Source organism: Suncus etruscus, chromosome 8 (genome assembly GCF_024139225.1).
Source record: "Suncus etruscus isolate mSunEtr1 chromosome 8, mSunEtr1.pri.cur, whole genome shotgun sequence".
NCBI lineage: Eukaryota > Metazoa > Chordata > Mammalia > Eulipotyphla > Soricidae > Suncus > Suncus etruscus.
Window position 1 is genome coordinate 112,627,134 of NC_064855.1, and position 17,446 is coordinate 112,644,579.

Below are 17,446 nucleotides of genomic sequence, written 5' to 3' on the forward strand. Positions count from 1 at the left end.
ATAGATGTAAACAGGTCAGGCTAGCAGGTAAAAGACAAAACCAAAACAAACAAAAAATCACACACACACACACACACACACACACACACACATTTCATTCAAAGTGCCAGAAAACAGGGTCGAAGTAAATTTCATTGCTAGCTTTTAAATAGAAAGACCTCCAGATTATTTTAAGATGCTGGCTGTGTCTCTTTTTCCAAGACAATCTATTCCTTTATTACTTGCTCAAAGTGCACAAGAGAACTCATTCAAATGACAGTTGCCAACTACCTGCTGACATATGTCAGTTGAATAAGCACCTTTGCTCAAGTTTCAGGTTTCACAGAGAGTGTTGGGGCAACAGAGAGGCCTAAATCTTACAACCTGGGTTTCCTACCCAGCTCAGCCACTAGTTTCTTTAGTACTAAGGGATGAAGTTTTCCACCTTTGAATGCCTCAGTTTCTCAGTGAATGTAATGAAAGCAAAGAAAATGACCCCCCAGATGGAGTGTGAATGTGAAGTGATAAATTAATTATCGCAAAGTGCTTTTCAAAGGAGAGTGTGCAATGAATGTTTAATAATAATCTTTTCAATATTGAAGACATAAAGATAAATTAGGCAGCCCCTTTGTCTCTTCTGAGGACAAAGATAGGATCTGCATTTAGGTGTCAGTTAGTCTAATTAGAGCAATAAGTAGTCATTAGTTGATTCAGTATGAAAAATGTGTTTAATTGCCCTTTTGGTAAAACTATCCTTTTCTAGCTGTTGGGGGGAAATCCTTTGGCTGTGCTGGTTTCCAGATCAGAAATTTCTTTTCAAGGAAGCTACTGATTTTTCACCAAAAGGCAATTTCTTCATTCTATTTAAGTAGGAAAACTTGAGAATAGAGAATTGTAGAAGAATGGCCCAAAGGATTTGCACAGTGGTGTAAAAGAACTCCAAGTATATATAAAGCAAAGTTATAAATGCTTAATTATGTTAAAAATAACTTTAAGATTAAAATAGATTAAAAATATCATCTGTGCTTCATAGTCAGGGACCCAGCAAATTGAGAGCTTGAAAAATTACTTTTGGAATATACAGCCCCTGTGAGACAGAGCACATGAAGGAAGTCTTTGTCTGCTGCAAAGCTGGTGGTTTTGAAAACGAAGAGGCTGATTTTGCCAGTGCCCTACGTATGTGGCTGGTTTTCTGTTCATTGATACTGAGTCTTTCTTGTCGATAGATGCAAATGTTTATGGCTATAAATAAACATCCTTTCCATGAGTCTACACAACTGTGAATTTTTTAATGTCCACTTTTCTTGAGACCAAAGCCAAATTTTTTAACTTGGGAATGAACAAGACACTATGAATTTCTGATGCAGGTGGGGTTACTGGCAGCTGTAACTCGGTGACCAGCAGTTGAAATGCTTTCCGCAGGGAAAAGACAGTGGGTGGATGGGTGAAGGAAAAGAGGGGGGGAGAGGGGGGGAGAGAGAGAGAGAGAGAGAGAGAGAGAGAGAGAGAGAGAGAGAGAGAGAGAAGGCAAGAACCAGGCATAGCTCTGATACCCCATGGAAATCCTCCAGAAAATGATGAATCCCAAAACATACAAAGGGGTTAAAATCTTCTCTATCTTTCATAAATGCCCACCATTGTCTTTCTTTTTCTAAGCCCTCAGACAAGGACCTGGGATCTAGATGAACAGTAAGATTTCTTCTGGCCCCAGGATCCACGATGGTAATCTCACCCTAATCATCTCTGGACTGGACTGCTTTGCAAAATAAAATAATTACATTTGTAAGTGATCAGGCCTGTTGGGGAGGCTGGCGCTGGCACTCTGGGCAGGGAACAGAGTGTGTGGGCATCAGCTTGGGAGATACAGGGTGTAGGCAAAGCTGGAGAAAAAAAAAAGCTGGAGTTGAAAAGAACAATTCTCATTTTGTTTCACTGTAATGGAGAGACCTACCCCCGGAGTTCAAGATGATAATGACTCAGTGGCTATTTAAATAGGGTTATTTCTTCCTTTTTCATGAAGCCTTTTAAATGCATCTACAAGGCTTTGAGACTTGAAAGATCTGAGATTTTCAAGAAAGAACAGAGTGACAAGAGACTGAAATGATGTAAGGTGATGACATCAGAATCAGAGGATGGTTCTTAAGGTCAATCTCGTTCTCCCCCGCAGATCCAGATGGAAAGCAAAATAATTGCCCGTTTCTGGTAAAGAATGTGCCCATGACATGAGTCCTTTTGTGACAGATAAAACAAAGCCAGATGCTTTCTCTTGGCACACATTATTTTTAAAATAAAGATAAAATGTTTTATTATAAAACATCAACACATGTTCTTGGAAGAAGACTTGAGACAATTTATATACGTTCGAAATCGTTACTAATAGAAAATATACATCAAGAGGGAAGTGGATGTCAGAATGAATGGATTGTATGAGTTAACCTGAGATGAGGCAATAGTGTTTGAAATGTTGTGAACTGGAACGGTGAAACATGGAGAAATGCAAGGAAAGCTCAGTGACCTTGTGTCTGTTGACAGAGCAAAAGAGACCAGTAGAAAAAGGCCAGTCATGGTCTTGAAAGGAAGCCATTGCTTTATTATACCTCAATGCAAGGAGAATCAGAATTGCTAAAGACTACTACTGAAATCAAATACTCGAGGTCACTGGGGAAGAAACAAGCTGAGACAACTAGTAAAGAAAACAAAACCTCTTGGACTGAAGAAGAGAGCAAGGTGCAGTTGTCCACTAGTTCAAAGGGATCCATTGCATGTAGAAGGATGAAAAGAAAATTTTGGTGGAAATTTTGGTGGAAAGACTCTATCCAGATGTCAACTTCTAATTATAGATACTAAAATCTATAGGAGGTTATAAACAAGTATTGCTTCAATTTTTAAAAATTTGGTTTAAACCCAGGAGCATGTAGCCAGGAGTAACCCTTGAGGATCACCAGGTATAGTCCAAAAACCAAAAAAAAAATTGTTTTTGGTTTTAGAGGTTTGAGCAATATTACCATGGATAAGGTATTACTTATGGATAAGTAGATGAGGCCAAGCCAGGTTCTATCCCTGGAACCACATATGGTCCCGTGGAGTGATCCCTGAACATAGAACTGAGAATAAAGCCTGAGCAGAGGTAGGTTGCCCCCCAAAAGACTAATTTTAAATAAAGATAATCAATAATCAAATAGAGATCAGAGCATCTGAATATACAAGTGTCTTTCGTGTGAAGGTCTTCCAGAAAGTTCTTCCTGGAGTTTGCTTCATGTGCTTGAGGAACACTGCCTCAGAGACCCTGTGACATCCATCCCCCCCTTATCTTTTCAAATATCTGCCCAAAGACTATTTTAGCTTGTTTTGGGGCTACACAGGGGTAACTCCTAATTCTACACTCAGAAATCACTCTTGGTAATGCTCAGGAAATCCAATGGGATTTTGGGGAGCAAACTCAGGTTGGCTGTGTGTAAAGCAAGTACCCTCCTTGCTGTTCTACCTTCTGGCTCCCTGCCAAAGGATTCTTTTGAGGGGGCATGTCTTGTTTACACTCTATCAATTACAAGCATCCCCCCAACTCCATCTGTATTTGATTCTTTTTACCAAATTTTTCCAGCATCTTTTAAAAAAATCTTTTAATCCTTCTAACTTACCATGTATATTTTCCATTACATTGAGAGCCAGTTTGCATAATGGTAAAAAGAAAAAACACTGAAGCCCTCTTATGGAGGAAAGGTGGCAAAATGGATTCCACCACTGACCAGCTGTAAGGCCCTTGGAAAGTTTCCTTAATCTCCCAGTAACTTTGCTTATCTGTAACCTTGGGGTAATAACAGATGTTTCATAAGGTTTCCCTCTGCACACAGAAATTACAGTGTAAAGTTTAATGAGGAAATGATCTCAGCTTCTCCACCACCCCATCCTGGGAACACTACAGAGATAAACTTATCATGAGTGGCATTTGGTAGAGGAAAAAGAATGTCTGGAAAGTGGGGTTTTCACTAGAATGTAGAGTTTTAGGGTGAAGGTTTAGAAGTATAGCGATGCTCACAGGTCACTCTACTACCACCAAAGACCCTTTTCTGGCCAAGAAACTTGCATATCAGGGATATTCAAAGTTTGATTCAAGTATTCTATGCAAACCTAGACTTCCTCTAAGATCCAGTCAAGATCTCATGAATTTCCAGAAATTCTAGGTGATTGTGGTTCTGAAAACTAAACAGGAAGCACCATGCTACTCACATACTGTTGGAAAAGTTGAAAACTTTTAAATGGCAAGAAAATAGAATCAAAAGAAAGATATTGGGTCAAATAGTCAAATGTGATGAATAAGGCTCAAAGAAGAGAAAAGAAATTATTTCTTTGGGCAAGTGTTTTCCCAAAACAGATCCTTCCAGAAAACCCTCACTCATTTGAGATTATTTTTTTATGAAAAGGGCCCCTGTCTGAATAATCAATTCTTCAATGTGGCAAACTTTACACCACCCTTTCTTGGAGGCACACAAAACATACTGTCAGAAAGTAAGCAGAGAAAGCCTATGATGAAAGTGCATATCTAATGGGATTTTCCAAACTTTTCTAAATGTATTTAACTGTGGAACCATCTTTTCAGGGACATTTGGAGATGAGTGCCCATAGAGCTCACTTGGGGGGCTATTATGTAATTGTTTAATGGCACTTCCTTGGTACCAGGTCTATGTCTCTCTTATCTTTACATCTTGTACATCTGGGAACCAATAGATAACACTACTAAATGCCACACAGACTGAGTGGATCTCAGTTATGTGGCAACCCTGGAAAAAACAGAGACGGGGCATGTGGGAGAATAGTGACAGGCATTTTCTCAATATGTATTACATTATATATTGTATATATATTATACATTACATATTCATTACACATTACATGTATAGTATAGTATATGTGTTTCAATGCAAGCTTACAGTCAAAGCCAATTTACAGGATGTGGGATTACGGAATTTGTCTCTATGTCAATCAACTCCCACATGGTTTCTTATTGGATGTTACTCTATAATGCAGTACCTTCGATTGGTAGTGAAACCGGATGGTCCCACATTCTGGTGTGACTTTTTTCCATAGATAAAAGGAGAGGACATTTTTTCCTGTTTCCTACATGTAATCTTTGCTATCACCTGGAGATGTCCATGAGTTTACCCACTCTGTCATATATGAACTCATCTAAGGATTGCTGTTTACTCATTGCCTTTTCCAGAAACCCAGCCCTTTTGATTCTTTTGAAAAGGAAGCTATTACCACTCTAGTAAAGACCTTTTCTTGAGCTCTTAACTGTTCACAGAACACCAAAGAAACCATATCCCAAAATCACTGTATTACGTGTCACTAAAGTTCTCTTCCTAATCAGTGGTTTTTTTCTCACATGAAATGGAGATCTTTAGAAAGTGTTTACCCTCTTCAATGCCTGACTTATATCCCAACTTTCCTTTTATCCACCTTGCATATGGAATCCAAAATGTAATCCTATTGGATTTTATTCATGAATGATTGACAGTTCAGGAGTCAGGTACTGTTAGAGATATTTGGAGTGTATCAATAAAGAAAATGGGAAAAGAGTCCCTTTTCCATCATTGGGGATATTTAAATTTTAGTGAAAGAAATGAAAAAGGAACAGTGAAAATCCAGTAGCATGTCCATTAGACTGAAGGGGTGAGTTGATGTGGGAAGAAACGAGAAGTAGAATAGGTAAAGTAGGTCACTCTCCATCCTGTCCTTTATAGACCCCCATCTAGTTCTTCCTCGGTGGCAAGAAGCTGGGCAGAAACTGAGAAAATGGAAAGTCTTTCACGTAATCCAAGCAGATAGGCCATCACCTCTAACCTTTCGAGTCTGAGATCTCTTTGCAAAAAATACCCAATTAGTATAAGGAGATGGAAAAGGGAGTGTAAGCATACTCATCTTTTGTTCTAGTCAAAGGGTCAAATGATAATGAACCACAAGTGATCTCCCAACAAGCCTAAGAGAATAGTGATGAGGACCTTCAAAGACATATCCAGTCTTAAAGAAGAGAGATGATATAAGACAGTCTTTGGTACTTTTTTATTTTTATTGAGGGCCACACCTGGACTTTCTCAGGGCTTTCTCATGGCTCTGCATTTAAGAATCACTACTGGTGGGGCTCCGTGGGTGCCAGGGATCGAACCTGGGGGAATGCCACAAGCATGGTAAGCAAGCGTCCAACCTACTGTACTATGGCTCTAGTCCTAGCTTGTCTTTTTATTCTTTTCAGAATAAAAATATTTTTCTCTAATTTTTTTTAGAAAAGAAGAAATTTTTTAAATTATTTTTAATGAAGACACTATGATTTACAAAGTTGGGTATCAGGCATATAATGTTCCAGCACTAGTGTTAGTTTTCCTCCACCAATGGCTCCCGATTCCCTTCCATCCTAGAGTATACAGTCTGCCAACTTGACAGGCATATACTTAAGATTGGCTGCTGTAGAATTCATTATTTTTACAATCAATAGTCATGGGCGGCATTAGCTTCCCTTCCTCCTTGTCTCAACATGTCTTCTCTTTGGCCCAGAAGCTTCTGAGGACCCTGAACTTCACCCAATTAACATGAAATGTTTCAGAGATAGGTATGCCAAGGCAACTCTGGCACAAATTACTGTCTCCAATTTCAAATGCAGGTCAAAAGGCCCCAAGGATAGCCATAAGATAAAACAATTGACAGTGGATGGTGACTTGGGAGACTTTCCTTAGACTATAGTTCCTAAACTGCTCTGAGGATCGCTGGGAAACTACAGTGAACTTAAGTATGGGAGTCCCATGGACATTATTTCATTGCCAGGGGAATTGCAGAAATGCTCGATATTTGTTAGACACAGTGCAAACAACTAATTCGAGGTACTGCAGTTTCAACAGTCAACTCCTATTACCTTCTTTTTCATTAGAAAATAGATCTTGGCAAACTTGGGTTCTCAGCAGTTTCTAAGACAAAAGCCAAGTACTAGTTACAAAAATCAATGTGGAGCAGGAATTAAGGGGGATTTTAAGCTGATTTCAACTCTGGAGAAATGTGGGAGTGATTTACAGTGGAGAGGACATTTGCCTTCCTTGTTTTTGATCGGGGTTCAATCTTCAGCATCCCATATTCACCCCCAAGCACCACCAGGAGTAATTTTTGAGGTCAAAGCCTGGAGTAACCCTTTTGCACTGCAGGGTATAGCCAAAACCAGCCAATCAAATCAAATAAAAAACAAAACCAAAACTTCAACTTTTGAGAAATGTCTGTAGTTTCCAGTGGATACTGGAAATTAATTCATAACAAATTAGGCCGATTTAAAAATGAAGGGGCTGGAGAGAGAGTACGGTGTTAGGGCATTTGTTTTGCATGCGGATGACCTGGAATGGACCTGGATTCAATTCCCAGCATCCCATATGGTCCCCTGAGCCTGCCAGGAGTGATTTCTGAGCATAGAGCCAGGAATAACCCCTGACCACTGCCGGGTGTGGCCCCAAAATGAAACAAAATGAATGAAGTAAAATGATAGCTGTTTTTTTCCTTTCAAACTTTATAGATTAACTTACCCCTTTTCATTTTTTTTCTATTTTATTGGTGGCACCAAAGTTATGTTCAAGAGGGCCAGGGGTTCATTGCCATCTCCACCAGTGGTACCAACTATTCAAAATGAGATTCTGAGATGTGGAGCAGCTGGGAACATGTGCTGTGAAGTACCAGTATGGCCATCCCAATCTGCCTAAGGGATATACCTAAGGGCTGTGCCCAGCATGATGAATCCAGGCAGTGCTTAGCTGAAACTCACTCATATGCTTTGCATGTGCCCCTGACCATGGAGGTACCTCCCCTGTAGACGCAAAGCTAAAAATTTTCCCAATAGCTACAAAGCTATTATATAATGTACTAAATTGCAAAGGGCTAACTGCCCATAAAAGGAACAATGGAAAAAGTATGTGTTCCTTTGGGTTGAGCCATGCAGCAAAAGAAATTACAAAATATCAAGGATATCTCAAACCAAGAAGAGAAGACATCTCTAACATATTCCCTTTCCACTATTTTAAGGGAGGAGAAATAATCTTCAATATTTTTCTTTGCCATGAAATCGTAATAGAATTTTAGAACCTAAAGATAATGGTGATCTCGATGCTGCCAGCAGGAATTGTAAGAATATAGCAAACACACTTTTAGTATGTGCTGTGGTTTGTCAGGGTTTCTCAGACATCATTCCGTGTACATGCTTTCATTCACTAATTTCTTTCACCACCAATGTGTTAGTCCTGCTCCCCACCCACCCCCCAATTCTTTTCTTCCCTGAACCTGTGGAGAAAATTTATGAACCAGGTGACCTTTCTGGTGACAGACTCTATGAAAAAACATTCTAACTTTCTTCCCCCTGATAATTATAAAACCAATTTTCTATTCCCTGTTGCCTTTGGAACAACCCACACATTCAAAAGAAGAGGAAGAAGAAGAAAAGCAAAACTTACTCATGTTCGCAGATTTTTCTCCAAAATCCAAGATAAATGGTTTCAGCCCTGTTCCACACAAGGCACCGTGGAGATCACAGAGATTCACACTCGGTTTTTGATCCCAAGGGACTGGCAATGGGGCTTATCCATTAAACCAGCTAGAGGAGAGAAAAAACAACAGTCTAGAGCAGGAAAACACAGACCAGGAATAGGCTATTGAGAGAGAAATCTGCCCTCAGATTGAATTGTCACAGCTCAGGCCCATCTGCAACTTGTCTTTCTGTCTCATTTCTCCCTTAGTGTAAACACCCGTGTCCTCATTTCTAGCCATCTCTTCGGAAAGTCAATACTTCCATCTGCTCCAGGACACCTATCCTCCCCCCACGAAAGAAGACTGTTTCTATGGAAATCATCTCCATCTTAAACATCATCGGAGATTACTTTTCCTGCTTCCTCTGAAGCTTGCTGGCTTTAGAGAGCCAATAAAGGAGACAATATCATTCCTGAATTGTGCCTTTCTGCTTCTATTTCTCCTCTCTTTTCTCTACTCTAATGTCTTTTTAATTTAAAGACATCCATTGTCTCTATGGCTTGAGTAGATTTTTTTTTCCTGGAGTGAAGCTTTGTCTTTGCCACTTTAGTATTAAGAATTATTTTTTAGCATATTAAGCCAATCATTCCACAACCAGGAGTGAGCATCAGTTCTTATATCACTGCAAGTTATAGAGGAAGCATGAAGGAGCAGGAAAGATGTGATCCTCTCTGTTGCAGAGATAACCAAAATCTGTAAACAAGTAAGACAGATTTATAGTAGTCTGTGATAAGGAGTATAATGAACAAGATGGCTAGGAACAAGAGAAAAAGAGGCCAGGGGGTCAGGGAAAGCAAACTTAGGGGGTCAGGAAAGACTTCCTAAAATAAGAGATGTTTTGGAAAGAAAAGTGTTAGATGGATGTAAACAGGATCCCCAAGACCTCTGATAAAGCAAAGCAGAATCTCTTGTAGAAAGGACATAATACATTCTAGGGGGAAAATTAATTTAGTAATACTTAATGTGAAGTAGGAGGGAATGAATGAATGCAAGAGGAGTAACAAGAAACTATATTCTGAGGGGCCAGAGAGATAGCATGGAGGTAGTGCATTTGCCTTGCATGCAGAAGGATGGTGGTTCGAATCTCGGCATCCCATATGGTCCCCTAGCCTGCCAGGAGCGATTTCTGAGTGTAGAGCCAGGAGTAACCCCTGAGCGCTGCCAGGTGTGACCCAAAAACCTAAAAAGAAAAAAAAGAAACTGTATTCTGGAATTACTCGATATATTTCTTGTGATGATCGTGGCAGGGAGATGAGAGAGGGATGTGGGTTCATGAAACCCATGAAAATAATGGCAGTTGGAGACTTGTGCTTTTCAAAGAGCACTAGGGCTTCGTTTGGGTGACTAGAGTGAAAGAAAGCATAAAGGTGGCACATGTGATGGGGATAGGCACTTGAGTTAAGAATGCAGTATGATAATGGAAAGAAAAGAGAAATAGTCTAGGGCTGGTAAATGCTTCCTTTGCATGTGGCTGACCTGAGATCTATCTTTGGCAGGACACATGGTCTGAACTTTTCCAGGAGTGAGCTCTGAGAATTAATTAGCAATAATAATAATAACAATAATAATAAATTATTAGCAATACGAATAATGATAATAATTTTAGAGAGAACCAATTATAGGAGAGATAGGATTTTTAGGATTTGGGAATATTTGGATGTCGGTGAAGAGAAAGATCAGTCATCAACAATGGTGTTATCATTCACTCAAATGGAAAATATAAAATAAATGTCTTTTATCATAATAATTTAAAAAATATAAAAATGAGCAGTTGGACTTTGCGAACAAGAGAAAATTAGACCTTAAATTAGTCAACTTGTGCAAAATAGTTGGCAACTTCTGTTTTTCAATTTTAAAGGATTTGTATTTTAGTTCGTTTATTATTTATTTGAGAAAGGAATAGTTTGAGCCACACCCTGTGATGTTCAAAGGACTATTTCTGTCTGGATCTGTGCTCAGGAGTGACCCCTAGTGGTGCTTGGGTAAGCCACATGATGTACTGGGAATGGAATCAGGGCCAGCCATATCTCCCCAATCCTTGTCTATGACTTTAGTTCCTCTGGTTAACTCCTTCACTTGTATATAGGCGATAATATGTCTGGATCTATGTTTGGTTTCTCTAAGCACTCAAATTCCTATATAGCAATAGATGGGAATTTATTCCTAGGTCTATGTTTGCTTTCTCAAAACACTCTCATTCCTATTTAGCAATAACTAGTAAGGTTTCCCCACACGACCTGCCAAATTTCAATACTTAAGAGTTTGTATTGCAGAAAGAGTGTTGAAGAAGAAGGGGTGGAGGGCAGGATAGAGGAAAGCAAGAAAGAACAGAAGAAACTGAGGATGGGGGAATCCTTCCTGATCTATAGTACATTATATTGCTAAATTCATTCATTCAAAACATCACTGAACATCTCCCCCTTGTGCTAGGCACATTCTAGATCAGATGCTGAAACGACAAAAGTGGTTTGGCTGGCCAACAGGTTAAAAGACAGAGCTAAGAAATTAAACAGATGAAAACCTTGACAAACTCTGTTATGCTTTCAAGTGAAATCTAGCAAGTCTTGCTGCTCCAAGGATAGCTCCTGAACCAATCACATCAGCACCACTTGGGAGCTTATTAGCAAAACCCAGTCTCAGACGCCACCCAGGAACGACTGAGCTAGGATGTGCAGCTAACAAGCCCCTGGGGGATTTGCAGGCACAGTAACTTTGAGATGCGTTGCTCTAGAGTGCATAGCCAGAAAAGAACAACAGGTGGGACTGAGCTCACCTGCAGGGAGTGGATGGGCTTTCTGATGAGGCTGGGGGAGCTGTGGAGGAGCAGGTCATGTTAAGTATCTTCATCTTCTTAGAGCAAACCCAAGTACCTGTATAGGTTCAAGTTTTCAGCTCAGTTGTCATAGCAAAATATCCCCGCTCTCACCCCAGACTCTGTCTTCAATAACAGAATATTGTTTTCTCACAATTCTAGAAGGTCTGGGTTTGGGGGAAGACACTCATCCTATCTCTCAGATAACTGCTTCTCTTGACTCATTTGACTGAGAGAGAGAGAAAAGAATTCCCTCCCTGGTGTCCTTTAATCTAAGGGCAAAAATTCCAAAACAAAGCCCCCCCCACCCTCATGACCTAATTATCTCTACAAGTCTCCATTGCCAAATTCCCTCTCCTTGGGCCTAAGAGTCTCAATCAAAGAATTTGGGTCAGGGGCCCACAATTCAGTCCACAGCGAATAGTCTAAGCAACCAAGCAGGGAATAATCAGAAATCTAGTATTGAAATTTTCCATTGGCTGCCAAGTAGAAAAATCCTGGAACAATCTGTATAAGAAAGCAGCTTGGAGCTGTATTTTAGTGGTCTGAGTAAAAGGCAATGATCTCTTGGACAAAGCTTCAAAGATGGAGACCGAGAAAAATGAAAGATTTAAATATTTAGCTCTTCTTTTTTTTTTTTTGTTTTGTTTTGTTTTTTGGGCCACACCCGGCAGTGCTCAGGGGTTACTCCTGGCTGTCTGCTCAGAAATAGCTCCTGGCAGGCACGGGGGACCATATGGGACACCGGGATTCGAACCAACCACCTTTGGTCCTGAATCGGCTGCTTGCAAGGCAAACGCCGCTGTGCTATCTCTCCGGGCCCATATTTAGCTCTTCTACTAGATAGGGTTTGACATTAGACTTCAGAGGGGGTCTGTAGTGGGGCAAAGCCAAAAATGATTGTCAGGTTTTTGACCTGGGCCCATGAATGGGTGTGGCCTTAATGTTGGAGATGGTAATCTTGGAATGAGTAAGTGTCTGCACAGTGTTATGATCTATGCAAGGAGTAATGTAAAAAGAACAAGGACGGCTATGTGTTAGGGGGTTTTTAGGGGGCAGCCACTATATGGATATATGTTATTAAAAGTTGAGTGTGGATCATCAACTCACTGTGAAGGATTTCATAGTCTGGCGAAAAGAACAGTGCAGAATGCAATCCAAGGAAACAAACGTTGGAAAGGACAAGCAGGGTAGAAAAGTCTTCTTCGAGGAAGCTGGAGGGTGCAGGTTGAGATCTGAAGGGTAGGAATGATTTTGTGAAGCAACGCTCTCTTGGGAATCAGGACTGGTACAGAGATTAGAAAATGCAGGCCTTGAAGGGGTTAGTATGATACTATCAGAAAGTTCATAGAAAAGCAGAGAGGGAAAAGTTGATTTAGAAAATAATGGGCTGGATTATGAAGGCCCTTGAAAGACTGTAATTGGGATTTTTGATAAAGAAGAGAATTTGACTATGAAAGAGAATTTGAATAGGAATTGGAGAAACCTGTTTGACCACATGGGAGCTGAAACTTGGGGAGGCTGAGTTCCAGAATAAGGCATTTTATTAGCATCTATATTATCTATATAATCCACAGATGAGGTCAGATTTCTGAGCCAGTTCCGAGAAAAACTCAACAAGACTTGACTTTCATGGAATAAAAATGGGGTGGGGGGAGATGACTCCAACTCAAAGATTGAACTTTCAGGAGTGAAGACTTAGGAAAATGCTTGTTTCAGAGAATTCCAGGAAGGTGAAAAAGAAGAGATTCTCATACATGAAGCATGATACAAAGTCTATTTGATCTGCTTTCACTTTCTTGAAAAAAAAATTATGTTCAATGACAACCCACAGGTTATGCTATAAGATGGTTTTACATTAAAATGATAAATAAAAAGTCTGAGAGTTGAAGAAAACAAAGTATAGTCTTCTACTATAGAGAAAATAACCTAATAAGTATGTTTTTTAAAATGCAGTTGAGGAGCCGGTGAGGTGGCGCTAGAGGTAAGGTGTCTGCCTTGCAAGTGCTAGCCAAGGAAGGACCGCAGTTCGATCCCCCGGCATCCCATATGGTTCCCCAAAGCCAGGGGCAATTTCTGAGCACTTAGCCAGGAGTAACCCCTGAGCATCAAACAGGTGTGGCCCCCCCAAACCAAAAAAAAATGCAGTTGAAAAAATAATAAAGAATACTCTTTGCTTTGTACTGGCTTAATTTCCAACCTCCCCAATCCGCAAATTCCTACTTCATAAGAGGAATTGACTCCAATTCCATTGGGTTCAACCCCTTTAGACAAATTGGGCTTTGATTCTGCATTAGTATTGTATGTTATCTTAAAGCTTCATGTTTTTAATTCAAACTGTTGTTTAGTGGAAGGATCATATATGGTTTTTTGTGTTTTCCAAATGCCCTATGTTTTTATTCAAAGTATGGGAGGAGTACTGTGTGTGTGTGTGTGTGTGTGTGTGTGTGTGTAAATAGATAAGCTTCCTAACCTTTCCATGTCTCTTTTCCAACTTTATCTCTGCAATTGCAGTTTATACCAGAACATATTTTATGATAAGGGTCCTGATGAGACCCCTGGGATCAGGAACTGAGTGCATTCAGGCAGAAACTTTTCCTGTCATCATTGCTTCACTAATGACAATATGGACCCCAGCATGTTTATTGCATGGACCCTAAATCAGAGAAGACTCACCTAATTCCTCTCAGATCCTAGAGGACAAACTGGCAACATACAGGTACCAGATTGATTGTTAAGTTCTCTAATTGAACTCCGCCGAGGTCTAAAAACTTAGGTGCAAGATCTAGAAGCTAAGTCATTAACTCCTGCAATGGTAGGTGTTATACAAGAAAACTCTGTGTGTGTGTGTGTGTGTGTGTGTGTGTGTGTGTGTGAAAGAGAGAGAATGAGAGATTTTGCATATGCACTTGGCCAGCCATCTTCACCAGTGGAAATTATATATATATATATATATATATATATATATATTTTTTTTTTGGGAAGGGGAGAGGTATCCATTTGCAAAGTACACACTGAATAATTTATCCTCTATTCCTAAAAAAAAATAAAAAGTCTATCTAGATCTCTCATCCTCTGGGAGCATGACTTCAGCTTCCTGTACAACCTGGATATTATTTTTTTTCCCAGTTCCTGTAGAGTTTTGTGATTTTCCAAAGTATTTAGAGGGCAGGCAGCCACAAGCCAGCCTGAGTGCCAGGAGGAGGAAAGGGAAGGGGGTGGTGGAGGAGAAGGTGGGGGAGGCTGGAGCTGCTCTGCTCTGCCTTGCAGGGTGTTTTCTCTTTCGAGCTGCACCCCCTTCAACCCCCTCCCTGTCTCAGCTCTGCCAGTTGGGTACCACTTGGTCTCGGGGGGCCCTCTGATCGCTTTTCCTGGGCGAGGGAAATTCCTCTTTCATCAGTATGGATGCACTGTTTTCACACACTGCCAACGCCGTGTTGCTGCTGCGTCCGTCCGTCCAATCAAGGGCAGGCTCCGGCCTAGCAGGGCTGACGATCTGGCAGCTGATTGGTCGCTGCCCAGGGAGGGGCGGGGTCAGCTGGGAGGGAGGACTGCAGTTTTACAGCAAGAGTTTAGACTGTCTTTGCTTCATCATCTGAAGGCGAAAAAATTTTCCAGCCACGGGCAGAGGGCTCCCCGACTGACTCTAGCATCCAATCCCATCCGGGGGGGACCAGAACTCTTTTTTTTTTCTTTTCTTTTTTTCTTTTCTTTTTTTTTTTTTTTTTTGCATGGACATTTCTTCCCCAGGATGCAGCCTAGGAGCCCCAGCCGCCTGATTCTGCCAGATGTTCCTGGGGTTACTGTACATGGAGAAGTGAGGCTGAGCTAAAAAAAAATAATAAGGTAAGAGAATCAACCCCCTTCTTCTTCTTCTTCATCTCTGTCCCCCCCCCCACCTCCTTTCTTTTTTATTTTTTTTTCTCCCTTGAATGTTTAAAGAGTTTTGCTGCAGTATGCTATGCTGCATTCCATGTGTGCTGCTTTGAGCAGCCGGGGAAACCGGATTCCACTAATTCAAATGTGATTCTTGCATGGAGGACCCTAGAGTTTTACGTAACATTTGGATTTTTTTTTTTTTTTTTGGAGGGGGAGCAAAAGAAATGGCAAAGCTGGAATCTGAGCAGACTATGTGTGTGTGTGTGTTGGAGAGGAAAGGCATGAGATGAGTTTTTTGTTTTTTTCTTGCAAAATGCATAGATCCATTTGATTATGCCAAGGAAACCATTTGAATTCTTCAGGACATTTTGATTTTCTGGTGATGGAATATATATTTACATATATATACATGTTTTTAATCCGGCTACAGTTAGCTCTCTGAATAAATGAAGTTGAAGTCGATCTTATTATTTGAAAACAGACTTGTAATTAAAGGGAGGGAGGGATCTCTTGGTAAATAAGAAGCGTCGATGGAATGTGTGGCGCGTAATTAATCCATTTATTAGAAATTAGAGCCGGCCTAGCTTTTTTTTTTTTTTTTTTTTTTGCAAGGCCAGAGCTGTCACCGACTTCCCAAAGCACATTTTTTTACCAGCTAGCCAGCAGCCAGCTTCCTGATAAGTTTTCGATACTGTAGCTCATGTTTATACTTCTTTTTCTGGTATGTCTGAGTCTTTGTTTCCAGCTTAAAAGTGGAACCATTATATTCAAAAGTAAAGCTGGGTTAATAATGCTTACTGCAATTATCTGATCTTTATGCATTTTTAATGAGAACACACAGCCAGCAGAATAATTTAATGAGGGCAGGCCAGCTTTGAAAGCTTGTGTTTTCACTATGCCCAAGCAGATCAACTTTCTTGCTGAGAAGCTAGCCGTTAGAAATGATGGGGAAAGATTTATTTTTAACACACTCAGCCGAGAGAAGGGAAAGGCTGGGGATTGGGAACGGGTTCTTTCTGCCCTTTTACCCGTTTTCAATTTCTGCCAAGCATGAGGAAATGGTACGTTTTTTGTTTTGTTTTTTTTTCTTTCTGGTTAGGCCTCTGGAAGCATGTGTTTACAATAAATGTGTAACATTTTTAGAATAGTTAGAGAGCACTGAAGCGAAGAGGGGAAAAAAAAATCTCCCAACAGGAGAATATTCTTGCAGAAACATTACTGTCCTTCGGAAAGACAAAGGTGAAGTGGAAAGATATATCCGTGATTGTAAAATGTGTATGCGTTTTGGGGGGGGGTGGGATAAAGTCTTAAAAAAATAGAAAGAGAAAAAAAGTAGAAGACTTTCTTATCCTTTTTAAAAATCAGACGAAGTGACTTCAGCCGAGCCTGCCTGTTCGGTGAGGGGGAGCTGTAGAAAACCCCACATAAAAAAAGAAGGGCAATGCCACGTCGATTTTTCTAGACTCACTGCTTTTACTCTCAAGGAGACGGGCAGGACACTAGCCCAGAACTTCTGACGTCATCTCCCAACTATTTCTGCTGTGTGTTCTTTTTAATCGGGCTCATGGAGAGGAATATTTCTCTGTGTCCTGGCCGGGAACATTCTTAACTCCCACTCAGCCGCTCTTCATATCTCATCTCTCTTTGCAAGTCAGCCCTGGAGGGGATCTCTTGTGCAGAAATAGGGCATTTCTGCTACTTGCTTGGAACCAGGGTTGGTGGGAGCTGGCTTTTTGCAGGGGGTCTGGCTGTGTGGGACAGGCCCTCAAGACACAGCTCTGGTCTGGCCTAACTTCCCCCAACACCCCCCTCTCGGCCTGGGTGCCGCTGAGCCCTGCCACCTGGGTGAGCCCTGTTGGCCTCATTCCCAGCAACCGGCTTTGACTCCCATCCACCACGACCCCCAACTCCCAAGGGTTCAGGTTGTGCCCTCAAGTTCAAGGCTGGTTGTGCTGGGGGTTGGAGAAAACAGCTGCTTTTGTATCCAGAGCTCCAAGTCGTGCAGATGGCTCAGAGGAGAAAATCTAGTACTGCAAGGCAGTGGACCCAATCTACCAGGTGCCCCCCCCCCCTTCCAAGATCCGACAGGCTAGGAGTTTTTATGTGTTTGTTTTTGGTTTTGTGTTTTTGTTTTTTGTTCTTGTTTTTAATCTGGAGCTTTGGAAGAAAGTAGAGTTCTTGGGGGTTTCTAGTGCTGGTCTGTGTCTGCCTTCACAGCATCCAAACTGC

At 40.9% G+C, this 17,446-nt stretch overlaps 1 protein-coding gene across 8 annotated transcripts in view; it reads left to right on the forward strand.

Annotated features, from left to right (window-relative positions):
• The first annotated feature begins 14,916 nt into the window (after positions 1-14,916).
• The window catches only part of MBNL2 (muscleblind like splicing regulator 2), a 172,203-nt gene continuing 169,673 nt past the window's right edge, over positions 14,917-17,446 (forward strand). For 3 of the 8 annotated variants that reach the window (XM_049778709.1, XM_049778710.1, XM_049778714.1), the window contains exon 1: positions 14,922-15,184. The gene's annotated coding sequence lies outside the window, so the exon portion shown is untranslated. Of the gene's footprint in view, positions 15,185-17,446 lie in introns of all 8 variants that reach the window. The other 5 variants (XM_049778707.1, XM_049778711.1, XM_049778708.1 and 2 more) reach the window with 4 other exon arrangements.